Raw genomic sequence first — 5,891 nt, 5'->3', positions numbered from 1 at the left:
AAGAATCATATCCATCCTTGGCTTTAGTTCAGAACTGTTGTGAACACGTTAGTAGTTTCATTGAAGATCTTGAGAATTTTTATGGAGATAATGACTTCATGGACGGAGAAATCATGGAAGCATTGTATGAAAGTTTGTTTCAGCAGCACACAGAAATCCTAGAGGATACTTATCAAGATCAGCAAGTTGAAGATTTCCATATTGCTGAAAATGATGAGAGAAGAGGTTTTATTTCAGATCTAGTTGAAATAAAGGATGATACGCAGGAAAATGTTGTTCCAATCTCAGATAATGATGATAAATCAGATCGAGAGACAGATTTTGATGAGGAAAAACATGTTGTTCGGAATCTCATAAAAGAGAGTTGCATTGTTGAGGCTGCCTCAAATGAAGAAAACAAAGCTATAGACCTAAATTCTCTCATCTCACTAGAACTAGATCTTCATGAGGAGGTAGTTCATTCCCTCTATGAAAAACAAGACGAGATCTTCGTTCAAGTATGTGAAAAATTTTCCTTGGATGAATCATTGGTAGATGATAGCAATGTCATATTTGAGTATCAAGAATCATCTAAAGTTTCTTTTCTCATGATTGATGAATGTAATGAGAATCTGGCTGTCATATCATATGAAGATGACCTACAATATATTCAGACTACAGAAGATCAGACCATTCAGGATTCCCTTTCAGATTCTTCTTCATATGTCTCATGTTTTGAAATGTTTTTCCAAGAGGAGATCTGCTCATCTACTTGTTCAGAATTATTTGAGGACCAGGAACATACTTTTACTGAAGTACATTATGAAGGAAGATCAGAATCAAAAGAAAAAGACACCTTGTTTCTTAAGCAGGAGGTAAATCTTCATGTTTTTCAGGATCCAATGGCAAATCGGTTGCAGTTAGCAATGAAGGTGATTATCTCAGTATTCAGTGATGAAGGAGATCATTGTCAATTATGTTTTTGGATGCCGAGTTACCAATATCTGTTGTTGACCTGAAGATCTGATCAGGAGAATCAATCAAGGAGGCATTTGCTTGAGTGGTTACATTGGAAGACACACTACACATGATTGTACATATTCCATTGGCAGGAAGTTGGTTTTCATCATGATTTGAAGTCCTCAAATCTTGACGGACTGCTACCCTTAAACAAGCTTTGTAAGTTCTTGTTTTAGTTAAGTCAGTCATGAGTCATTTCTTTTTGCATTAAGTCAGTTTTTTTAGTCATTTTAGTTTCAAAATTGAGTCAGTTTGAATCAAGTTTCAATCAATAAAAGAGTTAAAGTCTTGTGTTGTTTGTCGAAATAATGACTCCATAGCCCAATGGACGAAGGCACTGTCTAGCTCTTCCAGAGATCTGCCATTCTTGGCACCTCCAAGTAGCCACCATCCCCATTGGAGCCAATGTTAGAGTCGGTCTGTTTATCCCTCCGTCAGAGATCATTTCTCTTATTGCATTTCATTTTTAGGTGTCTCGTTCAACTCATTCATCTGCATTTCATTTGGGGCATGCCATTGTCTGACGGAAGGGCTTTGTTTTCTCATTTCCCTCATGTTTATACCTACCAGGTTGGTCGAAATTTATCAAAGTCCATTAAAGTTGATTTCAGCCTTTTACAGTCATAGAAGGTGTTTTGGTCAAAAAGAGTCATTTCAGTTTCTAGGTCTAGGGTGTGGTCTTCAGAATGTCAAATAACACCCACAGGTCATGAGGATGTCTTCAATAAGTTTTCATTCCAAAATTCTTATCATCAATAATGCTCAAGGATGTTTCTTCTTCAAAAATCTGTTTTGAAGAAGAAATCGTCAAATTAATTGTTTGTAATAAATATGTATTTTTAAATTTTTCCGCCATGAAGTACTTCAAATAAATACTTTGGTCATCCTTTCCCGAAGTTCAAACGCCATCATCCCTGCAAAAAAATCAACCAAGAAGCCATCATTTTAGCCAAAAATCAAAAAGGAAACTTGAAGAACAGAGTTGTATTAAAATTGAAGAAATGCCAATTTTAAAACATGACAAAAGTGGGTCTTTACAAAGATAAAATATAAGCCATGTCTTTATGAAGATATTTCTATATGTATCAATGCATTTGCATTCAAGATATCATTTGAAAACCGTCTCAAGTTGTGAAAGGGCGAAACTGAAAACTAAGACTGTGTGTATGAGTCTGCGCGACGCATTGGGTAAGCGTGCGACGCACATAGGCCACGAAACGCATTGGACGATTTTCCACAGCGCAGTTTTCCTCTGGCGCAGCGCATCCAGGAGACTCGGTGCACTGGGCTTGTGCACGGTGCACAGAGCCTCGAAGACAAAAATTCATCACAACTTCAATAAAAATCAAAACAATTTCATTTCTTCTGCTCCAAGTAGGTTTTTCGAATTGGATGGAGATATTCGGCTCTAGGACATTGCGGCCAAGCGCACAATTCCACAATTTCCAGGTCATAGAGGAGCGGTGCATGGTTTGACTATGTCTACAGAAGGAGAGTGGCTTATTTCTTGCGGAGATGATTGCACAGTTAGACTATGGGATATCCTAGTTGCTGGCATTAGGGAATCAAGTTATGGCTCAGAGAATGTTCAAAAGCCACTAGCACTAGCAATGTATGTGGGAAGAAATTCTTTCAGGGCTGTAGATTACCAGTGGGATAGTAATTTGTTTGCAACTGGTGGTCCTCAAGTTGACATTTGGGATCATGACAGGTCAAGACCGATAAACAGTTTCGCTTGGGGGATGATACTGTCATTTCAGTACAGTTTAATCCTGCGGAGAAAGATATATTTGTGACAACTGCCAGTGACCGCAGCATTGTTCTATATGACCTTCGAATGGCATCACCAAGACCATGTTTCCGCTGTGGTGGATATTGATTATTCTCCATCTGGTCGGGAGTTTGTGACGAGATCGAACAATGAGAATATTCCCCGATAATGCAGGTCACAACAGAGAAATCTACCATACGAAACGAATGCAAAGGATGTTTTGTGTGAAATTTAGTGGTGATGCAACTTATGTTGTCTCTGGAAGTGATGATGCTAATATTCGCCTGTGGAAAGCTAAAGCATCAGAGCAGTTAGGAGTGCTTCTCCCGAGAGAGAGCAAAAGGCACGAATATCTATATGCTGTAAAGGAACGTTTTAAGCATCTTCCAGAAATTAAATGCATTGAGAGACATCGACACCTACCAAAGCCTAAATTTAAAATGAAGATATCTACCATAACAGAGAAATAGGATTGGAGGTCTATTTTTGTCTGCAGTTACGATTCAGAAGGGATTTACACCTACAGATTTCACCTCTTCATTGGTCATCAACAGATTCGAGTAGAAAATGTAACGCTGCTCCTTTTACAGATGGGTGGCTTTTCATCTTTTGTTAATAATGATTAAACAATCCCCTATTTTTGGTCGATCTGTTTTCTCATAGTTGAGTTTATTTGTTGTATTTAAAATCATTTGTAAAGGGGTTGAGTTCTGGGAAAGGTGTGGAAGAAAACTCAGCGCTTCACTGTATAATTTGGCCAGAAAATTAATAAATTGATGCAGCTCTGATTCATGAGATTCATGTGGTATGAGTTTAGCATATGTTTCTTCTTTCTGTTTCATATGTATCTTGTTATGTTTTACAGTTCATTCATAATCATTTCCAGTTGAATGTTTTTAAGTAAGAAAGGTAGAATCCAGTTTATTGCTCTGCCTTAGAAAAGCATTCATCCGCTGTGTGTCTTCTTCTGTTTGAAAAGGATTCATTGGTTATGCCCTTTTCAACCTCTCAACAGTCTTTCCACTCCATATTACTTCAGTTTGATTGCTAAACCTCCTGCCTATCTTGCCTCATGAAGTACTCTGCGTCTTTGATTTATTTTCCCAACTCATGTTGTCCTTTTTCCCATAAAACCTTAAAAATTCAGTCATTCATTAAATTACCTCTTTCATATTTATTTACTAGCTTAAAATCAGTATTCATTTTCAGTCATCTCAGACCCTATTGTTTATTTTTACTGAGTGTGACCGGGAGAGAGCCCTCTCCTGTTCTGGTAGGGCTAGCTACCAGAATGAGCGTGGTGTGTGGTTATCCTGAATTTTTCCTTCCTTCAGCCTAAGGCAGATTTAGTCTCTAACAACACCCATAACATTTGAAAGGGGGACTCCTAGATCTTCCACATGGAAGGAAAAGGCAGTACTACAGGACCCAAAAATAGTCCTACAGGAGGCTCAGACATTTCTACATGAGACACTGTCAAAACTACAGGAGACACAAAAACTTGAGAAAAGGATAGAAGGACTACCACAGGTGAAGGAGGAAGCACAAGAGATACAAGAACCTGATCCCCAGCCTAGTCTTGCCTCCTATTACAATCTACTTGAGGGAGGAAGGATAATCCCACAGAAATTTGCAATTCCACTATTTTTTGAATTGGAGAAAGAAAGAGTGAGAACACATAGGTGGATGCAGATAGCCAAATCCAAAGGAGTTGAGGATGTTGGCCATATGGAAAAAAAACTCAGGGAAATGGGCAGAGAGTTGAGTGCTCTTAGAGACAAGGAAGCAATTACAAGAAGCCACCTTGAAACTGAAAATGAATTGCTACGGAGGCAGCTACAAGAGAAAGAGACCCAGTTGGCATGCATGTCCAGCTTATCCATGGAGGCATTGCAATACAGAACACCAGCCAAATCCTATGGCCTCTATCTAAAGGACCAATGGTTACAATTCCAAATAAATACTTTGGCACAAAGAGGCACAATGCCTTTCCAAGACTACAGGCAGTTCATGTATTTGTGTGACCAAAGCACCTCAGAGGATAAAGCAAAGATGGCAGAATTCTACTTACAAAACATGGCCCTCATAGACATAAATGTGTGGGATCCCAATGCTAAGCTAGGGGACCTACAATTAATGGCCATAGCCTCATGGATGAACCATGAAGAATTGAGGGCAGCATAAATAAAAATATTGATGATAAAGGAACAGAATGAGCCATTAATGATAAGAGCTGAGCCATCAGATCCAATGGCATTCATCAGCACACACAACCTTCTACCAATGACCCTCAGATTGCCCCTAGATTTCTCACCAATCAGGCACAAGCCATTGCACACTTTGAGGATATGCAAAAGCTACTTGGGGATGACTGTGTGCATGCATGCATGAGGAGATGGAACACCTTACCACATAGTTTGCAGATCATGGAATATCATTCCCCCATGAGGCTGAAGGAGGCATTGAAAAGAGTGCCAATGTACAAGCACTCCATGCAGAGGCTGAAGGTCAACTGTATTGGCTTCACACTGAGTTCCCCACTGTTGTTAGGCATGCTAGAAGGCAGAAGAGAAGAAGAAGAGGAGGAGCAATGGAAGGACATAGACAGGAAGGCATAATTCTATGGCAAAGAAGAGTAGACCACATCAAAAGCTTGGGATGCTAGGGAGGCCACCAGGGCCATACAAGATGAGGAGATTGACTAGGTTGCTCAGAGGATGAGCAACACCTTCAGTATGGGGGTGATGATGAGCCTCATAAATGGGTAATTATATGGGCTCATTTTACCTCCTAACCTAGTCAAATCAACCATTCTCTTAGCTTATTATATGATTTTCTGATTATATTTATGCTTATAGAGTGAGTTGAGTTAGTTATTGTGCCATATGGTCTAACATGTATTTAATGCATATTATTAATGGATTTCGAGGTCAAAGTCAAGGATCGAGTGGAAAAATGTCAGCAATAACTCGAAGTGGACAGAGGAGAGAACTTATAGGAGGGAATCCCACTCATTTATTACTCCTCACTTTGAATTCCCCTTCATTCAGCTCGGAGTACAAGCAGCCGAATCATACACTAGAAGGCAACCAAGCAAGTGGAGGATGATTGATGATTATCT

The 5,891-nt window shown here is 39.3% G+C and overlaps 1 pseudogene; it reads left to right on the top strand.

The window, feature by feature from the left end:
• Window positions 1–2,087: 2,087 nt before the first annotated feature.
• On the top strand, window positions 2,088–5,435 carry LOC149210444 (uncharacterized; annotated as a pseudogene).
• The last annotated feature ends 456 nt before the right edge of the window (window positions 5,436–5,891 follow it).

The sequence above is a fragment of the Pinus tabuliformis genome, chromosome 1_2 (genome assembly GCF_031772625.1).
Source record: "Pinus tabuliformis cultivar Carrire ecotype Pingquan chromosome 1_2, CPIR1, whole genome shotgun sequence".
Classification (NCBI taxonomy): Eukaryota; Viridiplantae; Streptophyta; class Pinopsida; order Pinales; family Pinaceae; genus Pinus; species Pinus tabuliformis.
The sequence above is the reverse complement of the archived record's forward strand: the minus strand, read 5'-3'. Positions and strand labels throughout refer to the sequence as shown.